The sequence below is a fragment of the Balaenoptera ricei genome, chromosome 12 (genome assembly GCF_028023285.1).
Source record: "Balaenoptera ricei isolate mBalRic1 chromosome 12, mBalRic1.hap2, whole genome shotgun sequence".
NCBI lineage: Eukaryota > Metazoa > Chordata > Mammalia > Artiodactyla > Balaenopteridae > Balaenoptera > Balaenoptera ricei.
This window is the reverse complement of record NC_082650.1, coordinates 52,984,689-52,998,639: the sequence shown is the minus strand read 5'-3', so window position 1 is coordinate 52,998,639 and position 13,951 is coordinate 52,984,689. Positions and strand designations below refer to the sequence as shown.

At 50.3% G+C, this 13,951-nt stretch overlaps 1 protein-coding gene across 1 annotated transcript in view; it reads right to left on the bottom strand.

Annotated features, from left to right (window-relative positions):
- Positions 1–13,573, bottom strand: part of BEND3 (BEN domain containing 3) — a 32,733-nt gene extending 19,160 nt beyond the window's left edge. The window contains exon 1 of the mRNA XM_059942008.1: positions 13,374–13,573. The gene's annotated coding sequence lies outside the window, so the exon portion shown is untranslated. The remainder of the gene's footprint in view (positions 1–13,373) is intronic.
- Between the last annotated feature and the right edge of the window lie 378 nt (positions 13,574–13,951).

Genomic DNA, 13,951 nt, shown 5'->3' with positions numbered 1-13,951 from the left:
TCATCCCTGTATTACTAACTTTCAAAGGAATGAATAAGAAATTTTAAGATTTATTTGAAATTGAGATTAATTCCTACTTACTAAACTATCTCCTGTCTGAAAAACATAACATGCAGGTGAAACTGAGTGAAAATAAACAGTAAGTCAACTTCAAGGGGCCAAGAACTATTTTACCAGAGGTGAATTTCAGCAAAGACAATTTCCATTGTATTTCAAGGAAAGAAATCTCATGTTTGGGTGTCTCTGAGGGGAGGGAGTCCCAGGCAGGTTAGGTGAGCACCAGTACTCTTTTCAGACAGCAAGGTTGGCCAACGCTGGGCAGAAACTCAGGCCTGATTCGCAGCCCAGACAGGGGGCTTCTCAAGGAGACGCAGGTGAGCCTCCCGCCGGGTGAAGGCCAGGGGTGCCATCTGCCCCGGGAGGCCCTGCCGCACCGTCGCATAAGCCGTCTCCTCAAGTGAGAAGCTGCAGAACAGCTGAGGAGGAACGAGTACAGGGTTGCTGGAGAGGGTATGGTGTACTGAACAAATTACATTCCGAAGAGAAAAGGTGGGAAAGGGAGGAGACGGCACGTGGTTAATTTGGGGGGAAAAAAGGGTCACGGGTGAAAAGCCACAAAGCCTCTGGCTAAGTGGAAAGCATGAAAACGACGAGGGAATCCTAGAGGAAAAGAAAACAGGAGTCGATGAGAAAACCCAGCACAGAACCACGGGCACTGAGCAAGGAGGGTCCGCTTGTCTAACACTCCATTTCTGGGAGCGAGGCGCGGGAAGGCGACTCGGTGCGCCGAAGCGTTTTCGCCGAACCACCACCAAGTGACCCTAGTGCAGGCAATCTTAGCACCTGAATTCTGAGCTCGCCCCGATTCTCGCGTCATAAAACGATGAGCGAAGGGCGCACACCCGAGCCACCTGCGGGTGGGAGGAGAGCCGGAGGGGGCTGGGCAGCCTCACGGAAGGGGCGGCGGCTTCCTGGGCGTCCAGGGCGCCCAGAGTGCATCTGCCTTGGGAAACATTTCCGTGTCCATTTATAGACCAGCGACAGACGCTAGATTGGCACAGAAGGAACCCAGAACGCAGTGTGGTGCGCCCCTTCCCTCCTAGCCGGCGAACAAGCCACGCTCATTGGGAAGCCGGGGAGTTTCCCGTTTGCAAGACCTGAAAAGCCAAGTGCCTGCGGCTCATGTGGGGCGGAGCGAGGTGAGGGTCCCCGTTAACACCCGCGGCCTGCGCACTTGGGGCCCGGCCCTGCCTGCCCACTTCGTGTGCGCCTTGATCTTACCCTGAGCTATTTCAATCCCAACTGAATAAAAAAACTGAGGGCGTACACCTTAAATATTTACAATTTTTGTCAATTATACCTCAGTGAAGCTGGAAAATTATTTTTATATCATTTTGATTACAGAAATAAGATGTTTGACTACTGGAAGGGGGAGGAAGGGAACAGAGGGCAGGCACCTACCTGACCAGTATAACACAGCTGTTTGGTGGCAGAACTAGGATTCAAACCAAATCTGTGTGTATCTCCCGTCAGCCACCAGGAGAGGGAATAACAGAATCCTCATTCTTCTGTTAAGGTTCTTCTCATGAACACAGAGGCCCGTTTCCAGCCTTGGATCTCTCTGACCACTAGCAGCTGGAAATATCCTTTCATCTCCGTATCACTAGCAGGAAAATGAGGCTGCTCTGTGCTTATATAGAGTCCACTTCGCAATACAGATGTTGCTACAAGAGGGATGGGATGTGTGGGTCCCTTGCCAGCATCCCGAGCTGACGTAGACACAGCACATCAACACCGCCTGAGCTGGGTAGAAAGGGGACGGGTATCACACGTTGCTACCTCCGTTTCCTGGTCATCTGCCCAGATGAAGGTCACAAGGTTGTTCATCCTGGGCGGACACTAAACACCCAGATGCCAAGCATGCCGCAGAAATTCCTTTCGCTTACACAACTATAGGTTATGTAGGAGCTACCAACTCTGCAGCACCCGCCCGCTGGGCTGCTAGGATTACAATCTCCTTTGCCTGCAGGACTTTGTAGAATTTCTCATTTTAACATTCTCTCCTTCTCAAAACCCTCTTAGTCCTCTCACCACGAATCTCGAATTGTGAGACAGTCTAACTATGCATCCACATGCTCCTGAAAATCAGCTTTTCCCCAGGGGGTGCCTGTTCCATGTCCCTGACCAATCCCAAGGGAAGATTTAAACGAGTGAAAGGGACGCGTGTCAAGGAGACACATGTAGCTTGCCGCTGCCTCTAGTTAAAACACACAGCTTCTAAGACATGGGTGACCTATGGGAGGGTAACTCTCAAACAGGACCAATCTCCAGTGGTTAATCCAGTAAGTGAAAATGCTTTTTTGTTTGTTTTGAACCCAAATAGCCTAGGAAGCATCAGGCAAAGTGACTGTCAGCGGTAAAGAAAGGTTTTAAATATCGCAGAGCTCGTAGGAGCATATATCATTTTATTATAGTACCTAATAGTTTCTATCTTTCTTCACAGGGCGAGATGACAGTGTTCGATTTTCCATGCAGGGCACATGCGTGGGGTGGGGGGGGGGGGAAGCAGCTATCAGAAAACCTTCAGTTTTTACCAAAAGTGCAAAAGGAACGGTAATCCCAAATGTTTAAGATGCTTTAGACACTCAAACATCAAATTACAAGGATAAGTTGCTTAAATTGGCTACATAAATGCAGGACCTGGCAGGGCCACCTCAGGGCCTCCTGCTGCAGCAGTGGCTGGATCTGCCTCCTGCATTTCAGTGCGCCTGGCCCACAGTGGGAAGCAAGGGCGAAGCAAGACAAGGGGCAAGCAGAGCGGTGAGAACCGGTCACCGGCGCTTCGAAAGAACCAGTTCTAAGAGATGCCACAAAGAAGTGGAAAAGCTGAAGACTGACAAATTATGGATCAACTTAGAGAGTTCATTTTAAGAAGGGAAGATGCTTAAAGTCTCCTTTTCTTTTGACTGGATGGGCATGCATCTGACAATTCCAAAGGTATAAAAGGATATTTGGTTAAAAAGCCCACTGTCGGGGGCTTCCCTGGTGGCGCAGTGGTTGAGAATCTGCCTGCTTAATGCAGGGGACACGGGTTCGAGCCCTGGTCTGGGAAGATCCCACATGCCGCGGAGCAACTAGGCCCGTGAGCCACAACTTCTGAGCCTGCGCATCTGGAGCCTGTGCTCCTCAACAAGAGAGGCCGCGATAGTGAGAGGCCCGCGCACCGCGATGAAGAGCGGCCCCCGCTTGCCGCAACTAGAGAAAGCCCTCGCACAGAAACGAAGACCCAACACAGCCAAAGATAAATAAATAAATAAATAAATATTAAAAAAAAAAAAAAAAAAAAAAGCCCACTGTCCTCCAGTCACTGGGTTACACTCTTGGAGGCAACCTCGTCGGTTTTCCTGAGTCCTTCCGCAGACACTCTGCCAGAGGTCCTCAAAGTGCGACATCAATGCAGCGCGCTGCCTGCACAGACTGCACGTCTCTCCCCAAGTCCAGCACGAGTGGAGTCAAGTTGGTAGCTTGAAATTGGCACACCGTGGAAAGTGACACTTTTACAAATCAGTCCTGTTCCAGGCTTTGTTTTTTTCTTTCTTTTTTCTTTTTGGAGACCCAGTTTACTAGTACAGCCAAGGCCCTTTCGGGGGGGGGTCCATGAGATCAAAATTATTTTCATAATAAGACTGAGATGCTGCTGCCTCCTTCTTTTCACAGGTGTGCAGGAGAGTTTTCCAGAGACTACATGATACTTCATTTTGCAAAGATTGAATACAGAGGCAGATAGGAAAATTCATTTGTCTTCTATTAAGTCAGATATCAGAGATATTTGCAAAAATGTAAACAATACCACCTTTTTCCACTTCTTTGGAAAAATATCTTTTTCATAAAAATATTATTGACATTAACTTGTAATATATTTATTTTGGTTATTTTTCAATGAATTGGTAAATAAATATTTAAACGTTTTTTCTTTTTCTGTTTTAGTTTCTACCATGGTAAATACTGACAGGAACCCATATAAACAAAAGCTATTTGGGGTCCTCAATACTTTTTTTTTTTTTTTTTTTTTTTTTTTTAAATAAGTTTATTTATTTATTTTTGGCTGCGTTGGGTATTCGTTGCTGCGCACGGGCTTTCTCTAGTTGTGGTGAGCTGGGGCTGCTCTTCGTTGTGCATGGGCTTCTCATTGAAGGTGGCTTCTCTTGTTGCAGAGCACGGGCTCCAGCACTTGTGGCTCGCAGGCTCTAGAGCGCAGGCTCAGTAGTTGTGGCACACAGGCTTAGCTGCTCCGCGGCATGTGGGATCTTCCCCAACCAGGGATCGAACCCGTGTTCTCTGCATTGGCAGGCGGATTCTTATCCACTGCGCCACCAAGGAAGTCCCCAATCCTCAATACTTTTTAAGGGTAGAAAGGGATCTTGAGACTAAAAGGTTTAAGATCCTTGCTCCTTGCTTCTTTTGCTTAATGTATCATGGAAATTTCGGTATCACTTCTTTTTTTAGTGTAAGTTCCCCCAGAAGTAGATTTCGAGACAAGGATTTGGAGTAGTCCCTTTGGGAGGAGACAGAGAAGGGCTGAAAACCAGTAAGGGGGCCTGTTAATGGGCATCCGATGGGAGAGTCCCTGGCTGAGGTCAGCCCTGAGGGTGCTAATGGAGGTGTCCAACATGGGTGTGGCGGGAACAGAGGGACACCTCAGCTCACCTGGGCAACCCTTGGAAGGCAGAAACCCTGCCGTGCCGTTCCCTTCCAACTCCTCGCCACACTGCCCAGTGCTTTTGCACACTTGACGGAGACTCAATGCAAACAACAGCCTACACTATGGAAGATGCTGTGCTAAGAGCTCTACTAAGTGTAATTAACCTAACAATCCTAGGAGGTGGAAACTCTTCTTAGTCTCATTTTACAAGTGAGGAAACCGAGGCAGAGTTTTAGAGCCAAACGGAACCTCAGAAATCATCTCGTTGTATAGGTGTGAGACCCGAGGCTCAGAGAGGTTAGTAACATGCTCGAGACCATACACTGGGAGTATGGTCTCCCTGTGTATGGTCTCCCTCCCTCTCCAGGAGGCCCCCGGTCTCCCTGCCCTATGCTTTGGTGGCTACACTTCCCACTGTGTGACGGGGAGCTGTTGGTGCCGGTGGGGTGACTGTCCTCTGTGCAGAGGGGATCGATCGGCTGTATAGCTTATTTACAGGGATTGAAACCAACACAGGGTAGAGATGGGAGGACCTGGAGGACGAAGACAGAACTCCGGGAATTTCTGTTGGAGGGGAGGATGGGTAAACACTAGAAGATAACAGTAACAGGAAGGAAAGAGCAGTCAGAACCTCAAGGTTAGAAGATATTACATTAAGGTTTCTATAACAACTGTTATAGAAACAACTCACATCTAATAAACACAGGCCGCATGCCACAGCTGTGCAGACCACCAGCGCTTACAATTTTGTGATCTGGATACAAATAATATTAAATTCTGACATATATCTACACGATTTTTTTCCTTTAGGGTAAGAAATAACATTAAAGCAAATTCTAGGGGAAAATACTTGCTCTGGAAATAACGCTGTCAATGTGTAAATGGGCATATCTTGATCTTCTTCATCACTTTCATGTTATAAAGACCTATAGACAAATCTTTCTGTCACTTAGAGCCTCATACACTTGAAAATTATGATACAAATGAGCAACGGCCAGAAGGGCAAAGAACCTGGGCCAGGGGGTCTTTTACTTCGAATTGATCTTAGGTTAAACACAGGTAGGAACTCTAGGGTCAGGCTGAGGGTGGAAATCCTGGTGCAGAGTAAGCCCTCTGTAACCATCAGTCACTATTAATTACTGATAAATTCCACAAAAAGCTGCAGAGAAGATGGAAGGGACAACAAACTCAATGTGACCTGGATTGAGATCACCTTTGATCACTATTGTTATTTCCAATATACAAAGTTAGAAAGTCAACTTCTACACATTTTTCTCAACACACGACTTCAAAACCTCTATTGACAGAAAGAGCCGAACATTAAATTATGTGTAAAGATTCAAAATCAATTGTTCATTACAGGGCCACCCAGTCAATAACAATGTACTTCAAAGTTCATGGGGGATATCTTGACAATGTAATTGAAAAATGCCATAAGCAGATGGAAGAAAACATGCCAAAATGTTAATTATCTCCAATTAGAATGATTATGTATGATTTTTCTTCTTTAGTTTCCTCTACTTTCCAAATATTCTACAGTGAGCATGCAATTCTTTGAAAATGAGACTTTTTTAAAATGAAAAAATAAGAAGTTTAGCAATCTTTACTGCTAGCCAGGTCATATTCTAAGATATACCCATAAATAGCAACAAGCTAAGAATGTAAACTCAAATCATTTAAGTATTTAAAATACTGATGCTGGGACTCCCCTGGTGGTCCAGTGGTTAAGAATCCGCCTTCCAATGCAGGGGACACGGGTTCAATCCCTGGTCGGGGAACTAAGATCCCACATGCCACGTGGCAACTAAGCCCGTGCGCCACAACCACTGAGCCCGCACGGGGTGACGAAGAGCCTGTGTGCTGCAACGAAAGATCTCGCATGTTGCAGCGAAGATCCCGCGTGCTGCAACTAAGACCCGACGCAGCCGAATAAATAAAATAAATTAAAAAAAAAAAAAGAAAAGAAAAATAGACTGACTGTCCAGGAGCTTCTTGGGACCTCCAGGGCATCAGACAAGGAGGATATTTCAAAATACTGATGCTCTAAGAAACAATATATAACTGACAAACTAGTGCAGACCTTTCATTTCATAACTGTCTCTGAGTTATTGCCTCTGAAGGTGTAAAAAGCTCCTCAGTATGGGGTGACGGGGAGATCAGAAAAAATTCTCAGTTCACAAGCCAAGGTGTGAACAAAAAGGTGAAAAGATCAGCTTTGAACACTAAGGAAATGCCATTTCCTGGTGGGTGTATTATAGGCCCCATTAGTGCATTGCCTGATACTTGGAGCGTTTTTCGAAATAAGTCAAATTTCATGGGAGGAAAAAAAAAAAAAACCAAACCAGGACCAAGTCTCCTGGATTAGGGATCCAAGCTGAGTGCTAAAGCCAGGTCATTTAGAGAGTCTGTGGCTGGCTGGAGAAAACAAATGGGCTGGAGAGCAGCTTAGCAATTCTCTAGGCTGGACTTGCTGGGTTCCTGCATTCTGGATGATGGACGGTGCTTTCTTTGGGGTTCTCTCATGTCTGTGTCTGAGCACCCTGGGAGACTTCTGACCCGAACCTGGAGCCCTCCTTCCCTGATTCCTCAAAACCGGACAAAACTGGGCAAATCAGGGGCCTGCTCTAGGGGCCCTGGCTCCAGGGTGAAGCAGCAGGATGCAGTGGGGAGAGGGGAGGGGAGGTCTGGGGAGCTGAGGAGTGGCTGGGCCACAGAAAAAGGAAGGAGTGTCCTGAGGTCACCAGCTCAAAGTGCGTAATAAGGAGTCACGCGAGAATCTGACTGGGGGGTTGGGAGAGCCTGTCTTTGTCAGGAGCTGGAGGCTAGACCACGGTAAGGCAAGCAGGGGGCACCTGGCATGGCAAACCCCTCTGCCCGCACAGGATCATTGGGCTCTTCCCTAAGCGCCCCACAGGTTTCCAAAGAAAAATGTCCTCTAGCGGCGCCCACAGGGGGCTGGGAGTGGCCTGGGGTGCCTCTGCATTGAGTTCTTTTAGGAGAATCTAGCCCAGGCTAATCAGAGGCGCTAAAGGCTTGCGGCTGCCCAAGTCTCACAGGACAAGCAGCAGGCTCAGAAATGGGAAGTACTTGGGCTTCCTGAAACCTCAACATTCAAATCCCAGGCGGCTGACTCAGGACTCTGCCCTACCACATCGGAAACGTCCACGGGACTTAGGACTCCCCCGCACGACGAGGTCAGGTCCAAAGACCTGGCCCAGCAGCCCGACCTCAGGCCGCCTTGGGGCAAATCCTCCCGACCTCCACTCCTGTTTCCAGATGGAAAGCGAGGCGAACTCGCACCACCTGAGGGTCCCCTTGAGAACGTGAGCCCCAGAGCCCCAGAATAGGAATGCTCGGAGCCTGAGACCCCCGGGATGGTGGCTGTGCAGCCCTGCCACATACAAAAGGTAAAACACGGGGATCAGGCCCAGACCATTTTAAAGGTGATATTAATAAAATACATGCAAGGATTTAAACAGTTTAACTAAGACCTAACTAAACCTTACTTCATCTTGCCAAGCCATGTGATCTGACTTCATGAAGCCTCCCCACCGCAGGTTATACTGATTTTTAAAAACTAAACATAGAAAAGGAGGACAGCAGCTGACATTCATGCAGTGCTGCCTCTGAGGTCTAAGTGTTTTACACGTTCACCGGTGCAGTCCTCACAACAGTCCTCCCAGTTTGCAGACAGAGAAGTAGGGGGGCGGCGGGCTGTGCCTCGCTTGGGGTGGGTGCTGCGGAGAGCAGGAAGAGGGAAAGAGGCAGGTGGACTCGGGGTGGTGGCCTCATTCCAGCCTTCCAAGAAGAGCTGGGACCGAAGGGGGGTGGACCATCCCCGCTCTGCCTTCTCCCTTCCCTGCGGAGCACACAGTTGTAGGCTGGGCTCAGATGCAGGAGCAAGTCAACAGGCCAGGTGGGCCTTCGGATCACGAAGGTACAGCTGATTTGGATGAAAATGGAATTCCCTACTAAACTTTAGGGGCAGAAAGACCTGTGTTCTATCTAATCCTGGCTTCACCTACGTTTAGCTTCTAATCCCGGGCAAGTGGCTTACCCAGCCAAGCCTTGGTGCTTTCTTCTGTAAAAGGAGCTGCACACACTACCTTTCCTTCTAGAGACTCTGTGAAAACTACAAAGGAGAAAGTGCCTGGCACACAGCACTCAGTAAACGTTACTTATTATAAAGCCTTTTTTTTTTTTTTAAAGATGTTTAAAGTGCATCTTAACGGTGAACAGTTTTAAAAACTAAAATAAAATGGTTTAAAACTTTTCAAAGGTTTTGTAACGTTTCTTTCAAATGAAAGAAAAAAGAAACGTTAAACTGGAAGGGGTGAAATCAAAATGCTCTCCCTAAGGACGGGAAGAATGTTCCCATGCCATCCACTCTTGCTGGGCTCCGTCTCTGGGTCTGCAGGAACGGCTGGGAGCCTTGGGGATCTCAGAACCCGGCCCTCTTGGCTGTGGCATCCAGCCCATGGGACTTGCAGGACATGTTTGCAATTTGTTTTTATTTTTAGACACATCTTCAAATAAAGTTTGAAAAATACCAGTCCTCACAAAACCAGGGCAATGCTCCCCTGAGTTTCCTAAAGCTGTAATTGTCGCTGCCTTCCTCATTCAGAGAACAGCCTTATCTTTCAGCGCGAGCAGCGAAGGACAATCACACAGCCCCGCCTGCCTGCGATGCGGCGTCTCACCCTTCGGAGACTGCGTTTTCTGAATGTGACTAAATGTGATGTCTTCCTCAGCTAAGGGCTTCTACTTATTAAGCCCTCCCTGGCCTCACGAAGGACTGGCTACCTCCTTCGACATCAATGGTAGGAGGAGTCAGACTCTGCTTTTAACTTTAACCATGGAACCCAGAAGCTGGGGTCAAGGAGAAAAGGAGGGCCAGCATATCCCAGCAGCCACCCATGTGACTGATTGGACAATGGTGACTAATTTTCCTAGGAGGTATAAGCAGAGTTTCCTCTGTACTTCCCACTTTTACAAATGTGTTGTCTTGTGACCACATGAGCTAACTCGAGTTGGGGCATAGTCGTGTGTAAGCTACCCCCCTCCACATCCCCAGCCTCCCCCCTTCAATTTACTAGCTCAGTGCTCAAACCAACAGCCCCTAGCAAACAAGGAAAGACCAACATGTGATTTATTCAACTGAGCATTCAATGCCTTTACAGATACTGTGTTTCACTGGGCAGTGATAACTGATAACTGATAATCAGACAAGAGGAGAGGAGACGTGGCCGTTAGTAGAGAACAAAAACCTAAAAGTGCTGATTTTAAATAGTCAGCCTTCCAAATCTGTGGGTTCGAAATCCGAGGATATGAAGGACTCACTGTAAGGGACTTGAGCATCTGTGGATTTTGGTATCTGAAGGGGGTCCTGGATCCAATCCCCCACAAATATTGAGGGATGTCCGTACATGTGTTTCAAGTTGAATTAAAAATAGAGGAAGGGCATGTTACCAGGTGAGCTGCTGAGAAAAACTCAGCTCTAAAACGATAGTTTGTAAAAAGTCTGATCATTCAGGGACTAACATGCCAGGCATTAATGCCACTCCAAATGAAATCACACCTCTCCTGTTGACATACTGAAGGCTTGATGCCAGCGTGGAGAGCCCTTAGCTTGGCATGTGCGGGTCATGTGTGGCAGCTCGTTCCAGAAACTACAAGAGCCTGGGCTGAAATAATGTTGCAGGAGATACTGGAACATCAGATGGGGGAGAAGAGCCATTGGGGGAGAAGAGCCATTGTCCAATGTGAAGTGGGAAAGAAACAGCAAGAGCAAGGTGATGCTCACAAAGCACATAAAATATCCCTTTTGGGATCATGTTTTGTGTGTGTGTGTGTGTGTGTGTGTGTGTGTGTGTCACTTCAATTTCTATTTTTTTAAAATTACCATACAGTAAAATTTACTTTCTGGAGGGAGGGGGTGTAGTTCTATGAAAGGTAACACAGGTATACATCCCTGTAGCCACCGTCAAGAGGATACAGAGGTCTTCCCTGGTGGCGCAGTGGTTGAGAATCTGCCTGCCAATGCAGGGGACATGGGTTCGAGCCCTGGTCTGGGAAGATCCCACATGCCGTGGAGCAACTCGGCCCGTGAGCCACAATTGCTGAGCCTGCGCGTCTGGAGCCTGTGCTCGGCAACGAGAGGCCGCGATAGTGAGAGACCCGCGCACCGCAATGAAGAGTGGCCCCCGCTTGCCACAACTAGAGAAGGCCCTCGCACAGAAACGAAGACCCAACACAGCCATACATACATACATACATACATACATACATACATAAAAAGAATGTAAGCAGACAAGAATAGCATTAAAAAAAAAAAAAAAAAGAGGATACAGAAAAGTTCCATCACCCCAAAGACTGATTCTACAAATAATTCCCCCAAACTTGCTTTAGCCAATAATAGGCACAATGAATAACAGGAGAGGAACCGTAATTTGTCATCAAAATTAAGTGCCAGGAAAAACAAAAACATTACACCCCAACCTCCCATACACTAACACCAAATTATTTTTGCTGGTTGGCTAGCAACCTTCATGTGTCTCTACGTTATAAAATTTGAGGTCTTTAAAAGACAGATCCCCCAATTTTTCACCATGGTGTCAATACAATTCATAAAAAGCATGTGGTTTCTTTCCCTGTTGCTTCAGGGGCTTTCTAAACAGCTCTCCTGCTGGACTGTCCCACCTGTGGCAGGTGGGACAGTCCAGCAGGAGATTAAATTTTCACCTACTCAAACTTCTGTCAGGGTTGATTCCAGTTTTTTTCTTCCTAATTATTAGACATTCTACTCCTCTTTTGATCATCTATGAGATACTTAGAAGCCCAGAAGTTTGGAAGAGGGTAAAGAAAATGTGTCCATGTGGTACCTTTAACGGATTATTGGGATGCTGGCCATCTTGTCTACTAGGTAGTAAGTGGTCTCTTTTATTACTAGTGCTTTGTACGTGGTGGGGGAAGGCAAGAACATAACACTTTTTTGTTAAATCGCTTCAACAAGGACATGGCCTCTACGGTAAAACCCACGTTCAGTGGTGGAGTGTTTATGTGACAGATTTTAAAGGCTCTGGTTTTTCCATGAATTTCATCTCAAGGGCCACCATGCACACGCCAGCTAGCCCACTAGCAGGAACAGGATGCACTGGCCCCACTTTCTTCTGTAATCCAAGAAGCTCTCCGTTCATTCAGCAAAAATTTATTGAGCACCTACTAAGTTATCAGACACTGGGTTAATGGCTCGGGATGTAAAACTGTGAAGATACAAAATCTCAGCAAATCTCAGTACTGAGGGTGAAGGAAGCTGACAGGGTCCTGTACGGCGACATGAAACTGGAAATTAGGAATGGATGGTTAAAAAAACAAACAACAACAACAAAAACCCCAGAAAAACTGAGGGGGGCGGGTTTGGGAGTGTGGATAACAAAAGAATCTCCTTCGTCTCTGTCCCTCTGGGCCCATCCCGAGCCAGCCCCAGCCCGAGAACTTACTTCCTAGCCTCAGTTTCCCGAAGCCGCAGCTTTCGGGCACTCTACGCGTTGCCCCGAGGCACGGGGAACAGTTAAAAAGTTACAAAAATTACTTTTAAGAAGGTGAAGTTGACACCGAAGTGCTTAGCCCTGTTCCGCACATCCTTGCCTGGTTGGCATCTGCGTGTAAAATTCTTCCAGACGGGCCACCTGAGCACTCAAAAGTCCTTTACCTCTGCAAAAAACACCTTGGAAAAAAAACTGTGTCGACACGCAAGGCCCTCACGCGCGTTGCATAACAACTCACCGGCGCGGCGAGGACCAAGGCTGCGTGGGAACTCACGTTTGCGAGAAAGAGGGGGCGGTCACGAGGGGCGGCGGGCGCCTCGGCTCCGGCTCGGCGGCCGGCCGGGAAGGCCTCGCGCCTGCCGGGCGCCCGCCTCTAGCTCCCGGGCAGCGGGAACAGCGAACCGCGCCGTGGATGGCCGGAGAGGGAGCGCTGCGCCCCCTGGCGGCGGGGCCCGTCCCTGTCCGCTCCCGGCGGCCGCCGCCGCCGCCGCCGCCGCCGCCGCCGCGGGCCTGCCTCGCTCCATTTGCTGACTCCGGCGGCAGCGTCCTTCCGAGCGGCAGCTTCTCGGGCCTCCCGCTCCCCGCTCGGCATCTCCCTCCAGTCCCCGCCCCCTGCTCCTGCTCTGACACCCCCTTCTGCACGCCGAGCCGTCCCCAGCCGCAGCCCGGCCGAACGCGAGCGCCGAGTCCACCGCGGGCTTCGCAGAGCCTTCCGGCGGCTCCGGCCGCTCCATCGCGGCGCCCGGCGGGGGTGCGGGGCCGGCGCGCGGCGCGAGTGGGGCGGCGGCGCGGACTGTTCCACTACGCGTCCCCCCCCGCCCCCGCACGGCGCGCGTGCTCCCCGTAACGACATGGAGCCGCCGCGTTCCGAGCGGGCACAAAGGAGCGCGCGGCACAATGGGCGCGGCGAGCCCGTGGGCACCGGGCGCCCGCTCCGGCGTCTCGGCCCTGCGCGGGGGTGGGCGCTCCTCCCGGCGAGCGCGCTCCGGGCAGCCCCCCTGCGCGTCTCCTCCCTTGCTCCCGCCCCCACCCCAGCATGGATGTTGCAGCCACTCTCCCGTCCGTCTGCTCCGGAGCCGCCGCCGCCGCCACCGCGCGGCCGGCTTGAACCGCCCCGCACTTACCTGGGACACGAGTTCTGTACTTTGCAGAGCGGGCCCGCGCCGAGTTGGGGCGCCACGTGGGGGCTGGGGGGAGCGCGGGGCTGGGGAGTGGGGGCCGCGCGCGGAGGGCCAGGCCGGGGCGGCCCGGGGAGTTGCTGGGGGCAGCGGGCGGGCGCCGTGTATTTTCCCCTCTCTTTGTGTGTGTCCGTGCGCTGCGCTCTCGCGTGACGTGACGGGACTCCGTGTGTCATTTCCGCACAAGGACACAGGAGCCCCCGCTGCAGTGGAACCACAACCCCTCCGCCCCCACCCCCGGCCCGCCCCTCCCCCTCAGCGGGGCACACGCGGGACCGGCGGCGGCGCTCGGGCGTGAACGGCCGCGGCAGGGAGCTGGGGCGCGCACTCCGGGGACCCGGGCTGCCCGGCGCGCTCATCCGGTACCGCGCGGCTCCACGTGGGCCCGCGCCCGCTGCCCGGGGCGGGGAGCGGCGGCCGCGCACCCACGGTGAGCCGGGCCAGCGCTGGCTAACAATGTACCCTGCACACCGTGTGTTTTCCCCATCGCCAGTCATTTCTCTAAAACGTGGTTTCTTAGATAC